General features: G+C 41.8%; 1 protein-coding gene across 1 annotated transcript in view; it reads left to right on the forward strand.

The window, feature by feature from the left end:
• Positions 1-18,611, forward strand: part of C1H4orf54 (chromosome 1 C4orf54 homolog) — a 41,199-nt gene extending 22,588 nt beyond the window's left edge. The window contains exons 2-3 of the mRNA XM_033957172.1: positions 10,624-10,736; positions 17,213-18,611. The gene's annotated coding sequence lies outside the window, so the exon portion shown is untranslated. The remainder of the gene's footprint in view (positions 1-10,623; positions 10,737-17,212) is intronic.
• Positions 18,612-19,245: the final 634 nt, after the last annotated feature.

The following is a 19,245-nucleotide window of genomic DNA, read 5'->3' on the forward strand; positions in this document are numbered from 1 at the left end:
GATGTCAGAGTCTATTTTGGCTGCCTGTGTCCCCAGGAGGTTGTCGTAGAGTTTCTTACGACAAGTACCGTTGAGTGGTGGATAGGTGAAGAGGTTCTGTGTTCTCCTTTTTCTTGGTGGGTGGTAGTAGTGAAAACGGTTATTTAGGTAACTGGGTGCTGTGCCATGGGTTACTTTGAAAATGAGACAGTAGAGTTTGAATTGTGTTCTTGCTTTTATTGGTAGCCAGTGAGATTCTAGGTATGCATTGGTAGTGTGGTCGTATTTGCTGAGTGAATATATGAGTCTGAGGGCTGTGTTCTGGATGGTCTGTAGTTTTTTTATTGTGTTGGTCGGGCAGGGTAAGAAGAGGCTGTTGCAATAGTCGACGATACTTAGTACCAGGGATTGGACAATGATCCTGAATTGGTCTTTTTTAAAGAATTTTCTGATTTTTCTTAAATTTCGCATTGTGAAGAATGCTTTTTGGGTGATTTTTTGGATTTGTGTTTGCATTGTACAGCATCTGTCTAAGTGTATTCCAAGGATTTTGAGGGAGTTCTGTATAGGGTACTTGATTGAGTTTACTTCCAGTTCTGTTAGGGATGGTTTTTTGTCTTTCTCTAGTAATAAGAATTTGGTTTTGTCAGAGTTCAGCTTCAACTTGTGATCTATCATCCATTTATCCACTGTTTCCAATGTAGTTTTCAGGCGTTCTGTGGAGATTGGGTTATGTATGTCGAATGGAAGGAGGATAGTAATGTCGTCCGCGTAGCTGAGAGAAGTAATATTTTGGGCGTCTAGGGTGGTGCCTAGGGAGGATATGAATAGGTTGAAAAGTGTGGGAGAGAGGGGAGAGCCTTGTGGTACTCCACATGGATTGGACCATGGTTCAGATAGAATGTCTTTAGATTTGACTCTGTATGTTCTATTTTTGAAGAAGCCTTTGAACCAGTTATGAACTTTACCTGAAATTCCTATTGCGTCTAGTATTTGGAGGAGTATGTAGTGGTCCACTAGATCGAATGCAGCTGATAAATCAAATTGGATGATTTCCTTGGCTGAGGTGACTTCGAGCTATGTCTAGTAGAGATACCAGTAGAGTTTCAGTACTGTAGTTGGTTCTGAATCCGGATTGGGATGGGTGTAAGATGTTGTGGGATTCGAGGTACGTGGACAGTTGTTGTGCGACTAGTCCTTCTATTATTTTGACGTATGTTGGGATAGAAGCGATTGGTCTGTAGTTTGATGGGCTGTTTGTTAGACCTTTGGGATCTTTCAGTATTGGCGTGATTATAATTTCTCCGAGGTCTGGTGGGAAATGGCCTTCCCTGAGTGTGGTTTGCAGCCATAATGTGTAGCAAGCTTTGAAGTTGGTGGAAGCTGTTGCTAGAAGGTATGGTGGGCAGTTATTCAGATCACATGCTGATTTGCAATATTTTTTGTATAGCCTGTCCAATTCGGTCCATTGGGTTTTAGGGAAGTCGGTCCAGAACCTGTCTGCTGATATTGCTTCGGCTGTTGTGGATTTTGTTAGAATCTTGTCTGTGTTGTATTGTGAGTTGTTGAATGTTGTTCTAATTGAGATGATTTTATTTTTGAAGTGGTCTGCTAATTGAGAGGCTGTAGGTGTTAGGTTTTCCTGGGTGGCTAGACATGGTTTAGTGTCGGTGAGGTTTCTTACTAGGTTGAACAGTTTTTTTGTGTCTGGTTTGTCGGTGCCTATGAGGTTAGAGTAGTAGTCTTTGCGTTTTTCCTTCAATTTGATTTTGTATTGCTTGAGTTGGATTTTCCATTCTATTTTGGTAATAACTTGTTTCTGTTTTGTCCATGCCCTTTCTAGTTGTCTACATTTCTTTTTTAGTTGTAGGAGTTCGGTGTCAAACCATTTATCTGATTGTCTATGTATTTTGTTTTTTTCTCTTAGTGGTGCTAGTTTGTTCAAGGTCGATTCGCTGAGAGACCGCCAGGAGTTTATGAATTCACTAGGGTTGCTGGAATCTATTGCTGGGTCCACTGCGTTCCAGAATGTGTTTGGTTCGATTTTCTGTCTAGTCTTAAAGCTTGTTTTGAGGGGGGTGGGTTTGTTTTTGGTATGTTCCCAGTTGATGGTGAAGTTGTATTTATAGTGGTCCGAACATAGGGTGGGTTGCCAGGTGCCATTGGTGATTTGGATGTTTTGTGTGTTGAAGTTTGGGGATGAGTATGCTGCGATGTCGAGTTGATGACCTTTTTCATGTGTTGGTTCCGGGTTGAGGATCTGGTATGATAGGGTACTGAGGTATGATATAATATCTTCTACTTGTTTGGAGGAGTGGTCTTCTAGGTGGAGGTTTAAGTCACCAAGGATCAGATTGTTTGTAGAGGAAAGCGAGTTCTGGAGGATGAACTCTTCTAGCTCATGTTTAGTTATGTTCCATTTTCCTGGGGTGATGTAGCATAGAAGGCAGTTTAGATTTCCTGTTAGGGTGGTGTCAGAAAGTTGGCAGGCTAGAAGGTCTAAATGGGGGGAGGAGTGCTTGGCTAGGACTTTGATGTTGAAGTTGTTTTTTGCTATGATTGCAATCCCTCCTCCTCGTCTGTTTGCTCGGCATACTAGTTCAATTTTGTATCCTTTGGGACAGATTTCTATAATGTGAGGGTCTTTGTCGGATGTGAGCCAGGTTTCAGTGAGGAAGAGGCATCCTAGGTCTTCTTTGATTAGCCAGTCTTTGATTAGTTCTATTTTTGGACCTACCGATCGTATATTTAAGTATGAACATGCTATTTGTGTGATTTTTGTGAGTGGGCAGGGGGTAGGAGCTATATTTGATAGTATTTTTTGTGTTGTCTGGGGTCTTTGAAAGCTTATCTTGGCTTTTGTTGTATGTCTTTTTCCCCAGATTGTGGGTATGCTTGTTTGGTTGGATGGTGAACAGAGGATCAAGGTTCTAGGGGTTTGGGTTTTTCTGGTTTGTAGGACCGATTTGTTTGGTACTGTAATGATTGGGATTGGCTGTGTGTGGTATCCGGTTGTTTTCCATTTGTCTGTGAAGAGGGATAGTAGTAGGATAGCAAGGATGAGTTTGGGTGTGCTTGTATCCATTCTGTGTGTGGCTGAAAGAAGTTGTTGTGGAATTTGCTGGAACTTTGGAGGGCCTCGGTATGTAGGCTGGTCGGGTTCCTGTTTGTAGTTGAGTTAACTAGTAATTGTTTGTTTGGGTTTTGGTATTGGTGGTCTAGTGTGATTTCCTGGTGGTGTTAGGTGGTTATTCTCACTCACCTCTACGTTAGGTAGTGTTGTCAATTTCTGTATTCGGTAGTCGTCCCTGCAGTGGCGGTGCGCCGTTGGCCCTGGGTCGAATTAAATATGGTGTCCTCCTGCGGGAACGGGGGGGCGGAGCAGGGCTCCCACGCCGGCCCGTTCGAGCTGGCTTGTGTGGCGCTGGCGTCGGGTCTGTTGTTTTTAAATTGTGTCCTCCTGCGGGAACGGGGGGGTGGAGCAGGGCTCCCACGCCGGCCCGTTCGAGCTGGCTTGTGTGGCGCTGGCGTCGGGTCTGTTGTTTTTAAATTGTGTCCTCCTGCGGGAATGGGGGGGCGGAGCAGGGCTCCCACGCCGGCCCGTTCGAGCTGGCTTGTGTGGCGCTGGCGTCGGGTCTGTTGTTTTTAAATTGTGTCCTCCTGCGGGAACGGGGGGGCGGAGCAGGGCTCCCACGCCGGCCCGTTCGAGCTGGCTTGTGTGGCGCTGGCGTCGGGTCTGTTGTTTTTAAATTGTGTCCTCCTGCGGGAACGGGGGGGCGGAGCAGGGCTTTTAAATCAGTGTAGATCTCTCACCATTGAAGACTCTTTAACCACCTGGCAGAAATCCTTACTTAACATTTTGATAGCACTTACTATCCAAATGATTCTACATAATTGGAAATCTGCAGATCTATTGAATGTCACGTTCTGGTGGAATACCATCCTCCTGATACCCTTATATGAAGTCAAAGCAGCAGAATTCTCCAACAGACAAAATACAGTTAATAAGATCTGAGCTTCCATAGTGAACTTTTCTTAATTGCCAATGATATTTCCACTATACTCTTCCTTGAAATTATGTTACACTCTTTGCTATATTAAAATTTGAAGTCTCTCTACTACTAATATTACAAGGCGTAATACCCCTCTTATACTCTTCCCCATCACTACTTAATGAATGAGCAAGGTACTATTCTCTCCATCCTCTCCAGGATTCCCTTCTGACTCCATTGACGTTGCAGTGTGTGACTGCGGAACTCATATTACTTGTATACCAGTGGTCTCAAACACGCGGCCCGGGGGCCACATGCGGCCCGCCAGGTACTATTTTGAGGCCCTCAGTATGTTTATCACAATCACAAAAGTAAAATAAAACAGTTTCTTGATCATATGTCTCTTTAGCTATAAATGACAATATTATTATTGGAGGCTTGGCCAAAAGGAAAGATTTATAAACTATGAAGAGTTTTACCTCATGCAAAATTGTCATTTCTTTAATAAGACATTAACTATTTTTTCTGTGGCCCTCCAAGTACCTACAAATCCAAAATGTGGCCCTGCAGAGGGTTTGAGTTTGAGACCACTGTTGTATACTATTTGAATACCTTATTTGTCCATTTGTATTCTCGCACACTGGCAGCTACCTTATCTGTTTTATATGTTCTGTTCTATTTTACTAAAAATTCAATAAAAATATTTGAACTATTAAATCAGTGTTTCTCAACTCGGTCTTGGAGTGCCCCCTTGCCAGTCAGGTTTTCAGGATATCCATATTGAATTTGCATAAACTTGATTTGCATACACTGCCTCCATTATATGCAAATGTATTTCATGGATATTCATTGTGAAAATCTTGAAAACCTGACTGGCAAAAGGGTACTCCAGAACCGAGTTGAGAAACAGTATTTTAAATCACCCAGCCAGGGATAGTCTGAAAACAATGCTCTGGACAGAACTGCAAATCATGCCAGTGAAGAAGCTATTTGTTGACCAAGACAAACAATTACCATATTTCCAAAAGATAAGAAGTTCTTATACCACATACATTTTATGACTCCTGAGGCAGGCTCATTCAGCTGAAACATGGACCATGTCAGGTCTATTTGATAAGTGATAACAAAGATCTATTTGGAGAATTCAAAGTTCTGTCCAGAGCATTATTTTCAGAATATCCCTGGCTGGGTGTTTTAAGACCTATCCCCACTCTTTTAACTTCATATTTTATATGTGGGGTCTAGGTTCCAGTTTTTTATTTGTTCCCATATAGTATAGCACTCTTCTTCACATTTTCTACATTGAATAATATATACAGCATTTGAAGAGGGATCTCAAAGACTGGATTTGAGGCCGTTATCAAAGACAGGACACTGGGTTAATGGTGGTTTTTTTGTTTTTAATTTTTAATTTATCAAATTGTATCTTACAACCAAGCAGAAAAACACTGTGCAGAAAAATATTTAGGAAATCAAGGTACAAAAAAACCCCTAAAAACCTATACAATATAGCTTCTATTAGAACAAAGAATTATCACTTAAGTCCACTAATATTTATTTATTTATTAGGTTTTCTAAACCATTCTCCCAGGGGAGCTCAGAACGGTTTACATGAATTTGTTCAGGCACTCAAGTATTTTTTCCTGTCTGTCCCAGTGAGCTCACAATCTATCTAAAATACCTGAGGCAATGGGGGACCAAGCGACCCGCCCAGGATCAGAAGGAGCAGAATGAGCCTAAATCCACAACCCCATTTTCAGTGTGGTAGGAGATAGCCTGGCAAATACTGTCTGGATTGTAGCAGGTTTTCGGGTTTTGCAGCGTCTGTGTAAAAAGAACGGGAAGGGGTAAAACGCGGACCTCACGGACCTGGCAGATCTAAACCTGCACGTCCTTAAAAATCTGAGGTCCGTGCCGCTTGTAGTTAGTTTCTGGCTCTGACAGACCTCGGTGACAATTTAGCGCTGACGGGTCCGTCTCAGCATAGGGAGGGAAAAGTATTAGAATCCGTCAGCGCTACAATGTCATCGAGGTCTGTCAGAGCCGCGGACCTCAGATTTTTTAATTTACTGGGGCTGCAGGAAACCAGTTTAAAGGATTCATTTTAGAGCCGCTCCAGCACTAGTCTCTGGCTCTGACAGACCTCGGTGACATTTTAGCGCAGACGGATCCTAATACTTTTTCCTCCCTATGCTGTGACGGATCCGTCAGAGCTAAATTGTCACCAAGGTCTGTCAGAGCTAGAAACTAACTACAAGCGGCACGGACTTCAGATTTTTAAGGATGTGTGGGTTTAGATCCGCGAGGTCCGTCAGGTCTGTGAGGTCCATGTTTTACCCCTTCCCGAAAGAACTGACGTTTCAGCCATCATGCTGTGGCTTTTTTCAGGGTATTCTGGGTCTGTCGTGTGTCTTTATATAATAGTGGGTTCATGGACCTGATTGAGAACAGGGCAGTCTGTAGGTCGAGAAATTTGAATTTTTGGTGGTAAAGTTTTTGGGCTGACCTTTTTTCCCCCAAGATATTTTACTGAAAAATATATGAATAAAGAAATACAACAACATATTTCAATAACATATTTGAACATAATTATATACAGAACAAGATAATATTATGATACATAATGCAAAATATGGAAGCACAGTGCATCTAAAAGAAAAAAGATTACACACCACTTCATAAAGAGAAGAATTCTCATTAAGAGAAGAATTCAGTGTATCCCATAAGAACTTCAAGGTTAATTCTGTTGTGTTAGAGAAAGGTCACAAAATGTAGATAAAGGGATCAATATTTGTAAACTGTTCTAGATGTTCCAAGTTTATCTGCTATCGCCATTTCACATCTCTGATGAAAAAGAACTGAATTCCACCATACACTAGTATTAAGAAGATGCGAGGTTTTCCAATTAGAAAGTCTTAACTTCTGGGCAATTGTAATTAAGATATCAAACAATTTCCTGTTCTTGGCAGAAAGACTAACGTCTGGAGAATGTGATATAACAATTGATAAAGATATCTGGGATGAAATATAAAATACCTTTTGTATAATTGCCCAGATTTCTTTCCAGAAGGAATTAATGAGAGAACATTCCTACATCATTGGGCTCATAATCGAAAGAGAAAAACGTCCAAAAACTGGCCTAAGTCGGCACTTGGACGAACATTTCCCAAATACGTCTAAGTGCCAATAATAAAAACGGGTTTTGGACGTATTTCTAAATGACTAGGCCTTCATAGTGCCGCTGAACGACCAAAGCTAAATGGGGCGTTTCAGGAGGCGTGTTGAGGGCGGTAGTTGGGCGGGACGTGGGCCGACTTAGACTTAGTCGTACAGCATGTATAACCGAAAGTTTTACAACAGAGCCTAGACAGAACTTGGACATTGTGACTTAGACCATGTAAAACATGGTCTAAGTCACAAAAACCCACCTAAAGTCACCAGATAAGCATTGCAAGCACATAAAACAGACTCCCACACACTACTCCAGTGATCACTAACCCCCCCACTCCCATAAAAATTTTAATCATAACTTTAAAATTCTGCATCCAGACCATCATCACCTGGCCGCCTGGCATAGGAAAGCCTAGTCGTCCAGCACAAAGGCAGCTTAAGTCGTCTAGGGGGTAGGTTAGGGACCCATAGAGAGGAGAACCCATGCCCATAAGCCCCTGTAATCACTGCATTGATACTGAAACATGTGCACTGCCCTATACATCCCCAAAACCCTTTTGTACTGGCATATAAGTGGCTCCTGCAGACATAAGGACTATTGGGGTGGTAGATAAGTTGGTCTAGGGGATTATGGAGGTGGTTTGGGGGGCTCACCGTGACCTATAAGGGAGCTGTAGGGAGGAGAAGCCATGGCACCCTTTTTGTGAAGTTCATAGCAGTGCCCTGTAAGGTACCCCATTATTTAGGTGGCATGTCTGGGTGTGCAGTCCATCACTTTGCAGACTCCTCCCACGTCCAACAGGGCTTGTTCTATGCATTTTGGACTTGGACGGAAAGTTGGACGGAAATGTGGTATAAAGATGGACAATTTAATGACTTGGATGATCAGATTGGCAGGATGTATAATTAGACGATTTTCAAAATGAAAAAAAGTTGGACATATCTTTCAAAAATGAGTCTTAAGCTCTTTTTAACTTTGGACGACTTGCGAGATGGACATAAACGGACTTAGGCGTCCCTTTCGATTTTGCCCCTCCACGTGTATAAGTGAATCAGGTAATTGTTTACAATTCCAACATACATTAGACGACACTAGACCAGCCGCTGAAGGTTTGTGCGGAGTCCACACTAACCTATGATATAGAAAAAACAAGGATTAAATAGAATTTGCTGATTTAATTATTTTATATAATTGTGATGCTGAATGACCTTTTATTTTATTTTTTGTGGGCTGACCTGATTGAGAACAGGGAAGTCTGTTGGTCATGAATTTGAATTTTGGCAGGAAAGTTCATTGGTGGTCCAAGTTTGAATTTGAATTTTGGTGGGAAAGTTTATTGGAAATCCAGGTTTGAATGTTGGATATTGGCGGGAGCGTTCAGGACCAAATTTTTTATGTGTGGAGAGAGAGTCTGAGGGCCCACTTTTAAATTCTGTCAGAAAAGAGGCTAGGACTTTTTGAGATGGAGAAAGAAGGCGTTTGTCCTTGGCCCCAGTCCTTTTTGCACTAAATTTCTTTTGGATGAGAGGTTGCCATGCTTTGTTTATGGAGAGCCCTTTATCTACATTTAAGTTATTGGAGTGTCATGCAATTTCTATTGCCTCTTTGATTCTTCTTGGATACCAGCAGTCTTCTTTCTAAAGGACTTTTGTGTTTTCAAATCTAATTATGTGACCAGTTTCCTTGCCATGGAGGGCTACAGCTGATTTTTTTTGTGTTGCATAGTTTGTGGTGTCTCTTGTGCTCTTTCAGCCTTTCCTCTATAGTGCGTCCAGTCACACCAATGTAAGACTGGCCACAACTGCATGGGATTTCAAATATACCAGGGGTTTGGAGCAGAGGCAACCGGTCTTTCACATGTGTAAGTGCAGATGCAAGTTCCTTGGTGCATTGTAGGCTGTTTTGATGTTATTTTTCTTTAGTAGTTTCCCTACGCGATCTGTTACTCCTTGTTACATAAGGGAGCACTATCATTTTTTGTTCTGATGCAATATTGTCCTCTGGTGGTTGCTGGTTTTCTGGGTTGGGTTGTCCATAAATTTTAGGGCTATGTATGGGTAATTGTGACAACAGTGAAACTAAAGTAGATAGAAAAGAATTGCTAATCAATGCAATGGATGTGCTTATTTTTCAGCGCAAATGAACTCAAAACGTGGCTCAGTAGTCAACAAACAAACACGCATTTCGGCATCCACCATCTGCAGCCGTTCTCTTTTTTTCGATTAAATTTCTGTCAGAACTGAAAATCCAAATTTGCAAAGATCGAAATGATAACAAAGCCTTGATTGCTTGGTTGCTCAAGTTAGAATAACTACTGCATAAAAAATAAAATAAAATTACTTGCCGTTAGTTTTCAAGTACTAATCACATCGAAGAATGATGCTTGTCTGGGTAGTTATGTCCTTATACACACAGATGCTCATAACATTGATAGACTCTTGTGTATGCGACGTACATGTTATCTATTCTAGTGTATACGTATGAAGGGAATTTTTACAAATAAAGTAAAATTCTGGAAACCCTCGTGGCACACCCAGAATCTCTTCAGGGCACAACACTGTGCCCTGGAAACACAGTTTGAGAGATTCTGTTAAAGACAAAATGCATGCAAATATACTATATCTCATGCACATACTGTGAGTATCAGTAAGAACCCTAGCCAGTTTCTGGTCAAGGGGACTAAGGGCTCCTTTTACAAAGGTGTGCTAGTGGTTTTAGCGTGCGCTAAAATGCCGTGCACACTAGCTGCTACCGCCTCCTTTTAAGCAGGCGGTCATTTTTTTGGCTAGCGCACGCTAATCATGTGCGTGCACTAAAAACACTAGCGCACCTTAGTAAAAGGAGCCCTAAGTTTGGGACTAAGTCAAGGGGACAAAGGGCTCCTTTTATCAAGGCGCGCTACGGGGGTTAGCACGTCGGACATTTCATCACGCACTAACCCCCACTGCAACCTAAAATCCTAACGCCTCGTCAATGGAGGCGTTAGGTACTAGCGCGGCAGGTGGTTTAACGCGCAGTATTCCGAGCATTAAACCGCTACCGCGCCTTTGTAAAAGGACCCCCAAGTTTTTAGCGCGCTTCATCATGGAAACATGTATTGATATCTTAATTCCTATTGACGAAAAATAGTGGCGATGTTCAAACTGAAATCCAATGATTGCATGCAGATCAGTTTGAACATAACATTTTCAATTGAGGTGATCTAAAAGCTTGGAACTTGTGAAAACACAACAGGAAAAGTACCTGCATATAGTATATGTAAGCCGCTTTGATTGTACCCATAGAAAGGCAGTATATCAAATCCATGACCCTTTACTCTGTAAATGAGAAATGGCTCCCCCCTTACCCTTAATAATGCTTTCATATGTTGAGTTAGGCCTTATTGTACAAATATGACTCATTTCATTGAAATGTGATGTATAATAAAAGAAAGCAGTGTACATAAATTAATGTTTATTTTCCTTTGTGGTATTTTCACAGGAGTAACTGAGAAGAACGATCTTACTTTACTCTGAAAATCACTTGGCAATGCTACTCATTCATTCAGTATTTCTGCAATTTTCTAATTTTTCTGCTCCATGAAAAGCAAGTGTGTAAGTTTATTTTTTTTTTTAATACCGCCCACCCTCCCCTGACCCTTTTCCAATATGGGACTATGTAAAACAGACTGATCACAGGATCTCTTGCATTATTTCATCTGAAGGTTTTGCTTTTGTAAGATCAAGGAACGTAACAAATGAAGTTCACATTCTGCCCATATAGTAGTATTTTTCAACGGTCGAAAACTGGAACAGTGTAGCCTATGGACAGCTATGTGATGTTTGGAACACTTACGGCATTTCTACACCCTGTAAATGTGACTCAGGTTCACTTTGCATCAAAATACCTTTGTGTGTCTTGAGTGATGTCGCTTTTGAATGACATAATTGGTCTTAACCCCTCGATTAATGATGGAAATGGTACATATTTAATCATTCTGCTTCACAAAATGTCTGTTGTACCTATTGCAAGTAGGTTTCCTGCCAAGCTCTATACATCCCAGAACTTCCTTTATTTGGGAATATACCTGCATAGAGTGGCAGTTACTACTCTAACCACCTAACTGAGCAGATTGGATGGGCCATTTCAGTCTTTGTCTACTGACATCTACTAAGTTATTATATATTGTATCTAGAGTGCTCATTCAGTGTCTCTCATAAGCTGAATGTGGCTTTTCTAATATGCATATCGTGGCTTTTGCCATGTTCCCCCTCCTCCCTCTCCCATCCCCCATAATTGTTCAGTTACTGCCAGTACTCACTGTGATGTATACTGTGTACAACTGCATATACCACAATAGATCCCAAGGAAAGAACAGCAGAAACCTATCCTACCTTTGCTGCTGCTTTCTTCTCTCTGTGTCTGCCCTGTGAGCATATTCAGAATTCAGATTCTAACCCATGAGTTGTGAATTACTCATAAGGCTGGGACAGTCATGGACAAGCATGATAATGACAACATAGAAATGCCTTTAGGGAGACGACAGGTAACAGAGTTCCAGAAAGCTGAGATCAGCAAAGAACATTTTTTAATTGTGAAGATGTGACGGATGGTCTATTCTGTACTGCAGTAAGAAGAGTATATGGACAAACTAAATTGGGACAAGCAAAACCTTGATCCTGAGGGTTGCATTGGGATCTCAGATGATGGAGCCAGTGAGAGATAGGATCTCCAGAAGACTACAGAAAGTATCAGGAGTCTAGAGCAAGGGGTGGGAGAGGGGTTGATGGGTCAACATCACTTCCAGCCTAAAAATGTCACTTTTACCTAGAAGTGATATGCTGTTCTCACCATATGTGTGCAAGACATTAAGGGCTCTACCGTGGGCCGGCGAGGTAAATGCTCCAATGCTCATAGGAATTCTATGAGTGTCAGAGCATTTACCTCACTGGGCCAGAGTAGAAACCTCCCTCATGGCTTTGTAAAAGCCAACGTAATTCATTAAGCCTTTTACAGCATGATTCATACTCATCAGATCAGATGATTATGAATCATGCTATAAACGGTTGTCAATCACGCTTAGGCGCCATTTAAAGAATTGCGGCTAATGGTGCCTACCAGAAAACTTAGGCATCTGCAATGTAGGCAAGGGTTTTACTGGCCTACATTGCAAATGCCTAAGGGCGCTTAAGTCCCACTCTGTCCTTAACCATACCCACTTAGGCGCCTACTTTTTTAACAAGTTTTTAAACAGTTTTAAATGACACAGTCAATTACTGCGCTGATTAAATCCAATTAAAACAAGTTAGGCGGTGGTAGGGCGCCTACTGTCGCTTAATTTATGGTAAAACAAACACAGAAATCGTGAGGAAGAGATGTCAGCAGCTGAAGTGTGGGTCAAACAGGAGAAACTTTATTGATAGTTGCAATAGTTGACTCAACATTGACAATGTTTTCGCAGGAATTGCCTTTATCAAGCATCTAACAAAATCATAAATAATCATACACAAGTTAAAACCATGTATGTTTTTAACTTGTGTATGATTATTTATGATTTTGTTAGACTCGTGATAAAGGCAATTCCTGCCGAAAAGTGTCGAGTCAACTATTGCAACTATCAATAATTTTTTCCTTTCTGACTCATGTCTGTATTTTATGTAACCACATTGTTAAATGTTAGTTTCTTTTTATTATTCTTTATTGGATTTTGTACATCGCTTAGCAATTTTAATAGGCGATTCATCAAATGTACTAATAAACTTGAAACTATTGCAACTATCAATAAAGTTTCTCCTGTTTGACTCACAGTTGAGCTGGTGACATCTCTCCCTCACGACTCCTGTGTTTGTTCTGCTGCTTTCGTTGTAGAGGTCTCTCGGGCCTTTCTCCAGTGTCTTCACACTCAATTTATGCTGCCATTTATAGAATATGACCCTTATGTTTTAGTGAGTGCCTAAATTTCACTTCTTTTCACACAATTTTTCCCTTTGCCTCCAGCCAGCCCAAAATCATGTCCCTTTTGAGTCTTCCACTTGAGCAGCTAGAATTTAGATGTTAGATAGAATGTTTTTTAAATTGTGCACCCTAGAGTAGGTAGTAACTTATCCTCATAAACTATAAGCAATAATGCATCATAGGACATACACAGAAGAATATAGCCTGCTTTTTCTACTCAAGATGATTGAATTCTCCTTGACATTTTCTAGTTTCAGATATATGGAATGGAAAAAGAGCTGACTTTCTGGGGACTCCCACCAGCATTAGGCAAACAGAAATAATTCAGCTTCTTTCCCTAGATAAAATACATAATAATAAATGGTGCTAAGAAAACACTGTGTTCTTACATCATATGTTTAAAATAATGGGTCAATACTGGGCTTGTAGAGGTCTGCGATTATAGAGGTTCTCACCACCATGGGCAAAAATGACCTGGATATTCAATGTTGGGCCTAATCTTCTCTTCCTAATTCTTGTATTGTTTGCAACATGAAAAAACAATCATATAGAAACGTTATAAAAGATTTATAACAGTGAATGCTTAAAAACAGTATTTGTCAAACTAGTACTGTCAAAATTAGAAATAAGAATATATATATAAATAGTTAAATATGATCCCCTTTTATCAAGCTGCATAAGGGTTTTTTAAAATCACATACTGCTGTGGTAAAACTTCAGGCACACATAGGAATTATTTGAGCATCGGAGCTTTTTCCTCAGCGGCTGGCGATAAAAATCTCTAACACAGCTTGATAAAAGGGAGCCTATATTAAGTTCAAAATTTGGTACCCAGTTCACTCAATTAGAATAATTTTATAAGATGATGCATGTGTAAGACGTGCTTAAAGGAATTCATTTTAAGCCTGTTTTGCAAAGGCAGCCTGAGCAGTTATGGGATCAATTCAAGAAACATTCTCTAAAGTTAGGTGCCAAACTATCTCATAAGAACATAAGAATTGCCGCTGTTGGGTCAGTCCAGTGATCCACTGTGCCCAGCAGTCTGCTCCTGCGGCAGCCCTTAGGTCAAAGACCAGTGCCCTAACTGAGTCTAGCCATACCTACGTACATTCTGGTTCAACAGGAACTTAACTAACCTTTTCTTGAATCCCTGGAGGGTGTTTTCCCCTATAACAGCCTCCGGAAGAGCGTTCCAGATTTCTACCACTCTCTGGGTGAAGAAGAACTTCCTTATGTTTGTACGGAATCTATCCCCTTTTAACTTTAGAGAGTGCCCAGATAAACATTTAAGTGTGAGCATTTATGCCATGCCAATAGCAGGTGTAAACACTCACTCCTAAATGCAGCAGTTACATTATTCTTTAAAATTAGCACATAAGTGTTAGGTGGGCCAATGCCCCACCCTTGACCCTCCTTTGAAATTGTGCATGATAGAAATTACAGGTTAACAATACAGAAAGGGACTTAAGAGGCATAGGTCAGCTTTTATCAATCTGCTATGAGCGTTGGTGCACTTACTTTGCCGACCCATGCGAAAAACTTCTAGGGCAGCTTGATAAAAGAGGGGGATAGTTATCGATGTCAGCTACCATTAAGACGGGTTATTTTACCACTGATTCATGTTTTTTTAGCTCAGGTCCCATTTTATGCAGAGACCTGATTACTAATAATTAGCAGTAAAATAACCCGTCTTAATGGTAGCCCATGTTGATCATTTCCTCTTAAGTGCAGTTACATACAAAAGTGTGAATCGGTGCCAATCAACAGCATTTATCGATTAGCTTAATGGAGTCACACATGTAACTGCTAAGGCACATAAATTTGTGCACAAGATTATACGTAGAATGAGAACAGGGACAGCTTATTGTTTTGGCATACCCGTTATTGACATGAATATTAAGTGGTGAACAACACCAAAAATGCAATAACTACAGGTGAGGCACTGGTCCAGGGTGTCAGCAAGCAAGGGCTCTAAAATACTGAGCCTCTGACAAGACCTTGCCTAAAGATGAAGCCTTTTCTTCTTCCTCCCTCCTCCCTAGGATCTGTCTCTCTGTATCCCTTCTCTGTGGGCCAGCACTACTCTCTCTCCTTAATGTTGGTTGGTTTGCCATCGGTACCAGCAGCATTACAGGCTGCTTTCAGCCAGGCCTTGAGTATTCTCTCTACATGCCCCACCCATAGGAAATTACATTAAAGAAGGCAAGATGTGACAGAGGGAAGACCCAGGAGCTGGCTGAAGGCAGCTTATCATGCTGCTGCTGCTTCAAGCAATAGGCATAAATTTTACAGGACCACAGGGGAAAGAGAGAGGAGAGGGAGCAGGACTGGACACATGGAGAAGGGGAGAGAAGGTGGAAAGAGAGACCAGTTCTGGGGGGAAGAGGTGAGGAAAGAAGCTGGCCCAAGGGGAGGAAGAGATGCTGGACCTGCAGGGTGGTGGGGGGCACCAGAAGCAACATGATGGTGAGGTACCGTCAAAGCAAGTTGGCTTAAGACACCACTATCACCTTTCCATGCAAATTATGGGGCCAATATTCAAAGGAACTGCTGGCCATATGCAGCAAGTGGCAGATTCAAGAAAGGTCAGCTAAAGTTAGGCACTACCCTTGAGCCGGCTCTGAATGAAGGGGGTATGCGCCTTTATACAACAGGCTCCCAGAACTAGCCCTAGTAGTACACAAATTCCCCCACACAATTGTGCCCATGACCATATACAATGGCTTTCTGCCCCCCTGTGCACCTCTTGAAATGTTCGCCAGTGCAAGCAGTATCTTCCATCTCCTGCTCACACCGGCCTCCCTTCTGACATCACTTCCTGATCACAGAACCAGGACGTGACGTCAGAAGGGAGCCGAGGCCGATGCAAGCAGGAGGTGGAAGATGTTGCTCGTGCCAGTGAACATTTCAAGAGATGCGTGGGGGGCGATCGAGCGGTGGGAGGGCGCATGGCACAGCAATGCCGGGCACCCCCCCCAGGTGCCTCATTTTGAGTTATGCACTAGTACAGTCTGGCACCATGGGCTAGATTCACTAAGGCCATGGATCTGATCTGATCTGTGAGCGATCTGTTCCATGGTGGGGGGACTGATTCACGAAGTGCCCTCATGCAAATGAGGGCGATCAGAATCATGCCCTAACGGACTGCACGGATCGCTCTCCAGCGATCCCGACACATGCGCTTTAAACCCGCGGGTTAAAACCACAAGCTTGCACTGCGGGGAAGGGCAGGAGAGTCGGGGAGGATTGGGGCAGAGCAGGGTGGCAAGAGAGCAGGAGAATCACTGTAGAGAGTTGGGGCAGAGAGCAGGAAATTCGGCGCAGAGCAGGGCGGCAGGAGAATCACAGCAGAGAGCAGATCAGGGCAGAGAGCAGGAGATCAGGGCAGAGAGCGGGCAGCTGGAAAGGACCTGAGCGACTGGTCCTCAGCTGTCACTTATTTTTGATTGGTGAGCCCAGTCGGTGTCCCTCATTTTATTTAGTGAATCGCTGCCTGACTACATTTGAATGCCGTTCCCCCTCATTTGCATGCGCGGATCAGAGGATGATTGGGACAGAGGTTAGCGAATCGGGTTGGAGGGAAATCGGGTCGCAAAGGGATTGCAAACCAATCGGTACACGATCGTTTTGCATAGTGAATCTAGCCCCATGCCTTATAGAATGGTGCATAGCCAGATGCACGCTCAAATCCCAAGTGGTGCTAATTAACTTCAGTAATTGGTTATTAGCACCCAATTATTGGTCATTAAGGGCTCATTACTCAACTTGGGTGCACAAATCTGGGCACCAAATATGGAATCCGGGAGGGAGTGTGGGTGTTGTATAAGATGTGTGTACGTCACAACTCTGCCTCCTGTATCCCAGACCTAACTTGAGGAACACCTATGCACCAATCGTGCAAAAGTGGGTACATTCTTTCTGTGCGCCCGCTCTTTATGCACGTCTATTGGACAATTTTCAGCCTGTAAACAGGCTTGATACATGGAAGAAAAGTGCCTAACTTTTTGAGATGGCGGGGTTCTAACTATTAATTTGGTATGCGTTGTTTTCTGCTGGCGCTGTATTTAATTTGAAGCACAGTTGTCTGTAAATATGTATTTCAGATTTTATTTCATCACAGTCTGTTTGTTTACAGGGACAAAATGGCGATGAAGTGCACCGCGAACACACAGCTAATTGCGCTTAGCACATGCTGATTTCTTTTATCTGCACTGTTGTGGAAATTCTGTGACAAAGGGTTCACTCTCCTTATTTAAGGATATCCTCCGGTGTATGATTACAGATTTGTATCCGGCTACCTTTTGTATTCCTGAATAACTCTGCTTGAAAATTGCAAGAGCTTGCGTTTTTCTCTCTTCACAATATATCTAAAAAAAAAAATATGAGCTTTTTTTTTTTGTTTTGTTTTTGTATGCTTGATTTCTGGTGTGGCTGTAGAAAAAGACTTATTTCCAGAGACAATCTTTCTCTCTCTCTTCTCTCTCTGTTATCTCAGAGTGAAAGTTCATTGTGACTGCTAGACAAACTGAATTACCTGGACAATAATGCAGAGCTGGATTTAAGAATATGGTGCCTATAGGGAGAAGGCAGGAAATTGAAGGTGAGGGGGGAAAAGGAGGAGTGGAAGTCCCAGCTTTGAGTGCCTTCGTCATTTGGCATCCTAGGCACTTGCTTATGTCTTCTATGCCTAAATTCAGCCCCGCTGGCACAAACTATTCTAGCAACTGTGTTTAAAATAGTTGTGATCTACATTTTCAGTAATTTTGGTGCTTGAAGAAGATTTTCACTTTACAGTTTACAAAGTGTAATTCTGCACACAGAATTATCAGGTTTTACGGTACTGCACACAGTATGCTCTAGAAACATCTGCCTTGCATTTTCTCAGGTGCCTTAATGAAAAAAAAAAACAAAAAACAACCCTGTGTGAAAGACCCACACTGCCATCTTTACCTCTTTTGTCAGAGAAGATCACAAAAATGTTGTTGTTTTTTGTAGATGAATGCTTAATTTTATTTTGTTAATACCAAACATATCTACATTTGCCTAAGATCCTTGGGGATGGAGTACCCCGTTACATGCAGTTCATTTCCACATACTGCTAGCGTTTCATGTTTCACTTTGTGATGCATTATTGGGGTTATGCATGTAATCCAAATTTACCAAAAGGAATTCATGAAGCAGCTGTCTTTGCCCTTTGATGTCCATGTGCATTGCTTTTCATAGAAAGGGATGAGCGTACAACATATCTGCTCTTGGCAAGAGACAAATGGAAGCACAGAATGAAGATGATGTAGAGTATATGTGTGTTTATATTTGGTGATGCCTTTACTGTTTAGTATTAATGGCCAAATTGTTCCTTTCCATGCAAATTATGGGGCCAACATTCAAAGGAACTGCTGGCCATAGTGGCAGATTCAAGTGGCAGATTCAAGAAAGGTCAGCTAAAGTTAGGCACTACACTTAGGCCCTCTTTTACTAAGGTGGGCTAAGTGTTTTAATGCACACTAAAACAACACGTGCGCTAACTGCTAACGCGTCCATAGGATAACATGCATGTGTTAGCGTTTAGCGCACGCTATAAAGCAGTGGTTCCCAAACCTGTCCTGGGGGACCCCCAGCCAGTCAGGTTTTCAAGATATCCCTAATGAATATGCATGAGAGAGATTTGTATATAATGGAAGTGACAGGTATGCAAATCTCTCTCATGCATATTCATTAGGGATATCTTGAAAACCTTACTGGCTGGGGGGTCCCCCAGGACAGGTTTGGGAACCACTGCTATAAAGCATAGCGCACCTTAGTAAAAGAGGGGGTTAGTTATAGTTATTTTATTTGATATACAGCCATTATTAACCAAAAAAAAGTCAAATCAAAACGGTTAACAATAGATAAAAATCAAAGAGAAATAATTAAACCCCCCCCCCCCAATAAAATAAACACAACAGGGAAATACAAATCAAGGGAAGGAAAAATTTACAATATCAAAACGTAAGAACAAAGAAGGTAAGAACAGGAGGGTAGGGGAAAAAATGTGAGAAGAAGAAAGCAAAGGAAGAACTAAACTGAAGTGTTGAGAACTAGGGTTGAATGCCAGTTTGAAATAGTAGGCTTTCAAGTGTGATTTAAATGATTTAATATATTTTTCTGTGCGCAGATATGGCGTAAGGG

This window comes from Geotrypetes seraphini, chromosome 1, assembly GCF_902459505.1.
Source record: "Geotrypetes seraphini chromosome 1, aGeoSer1.1, whole genome shotgun sequence".
Classification (NCBI taxonomy): domain Eukaryota; kingdom Metazoa; phylum Chordata; class Amphibia; order Gymnophiona; family Dermophiidae; genus Geotrypetes; species Geotrypetes seraphini.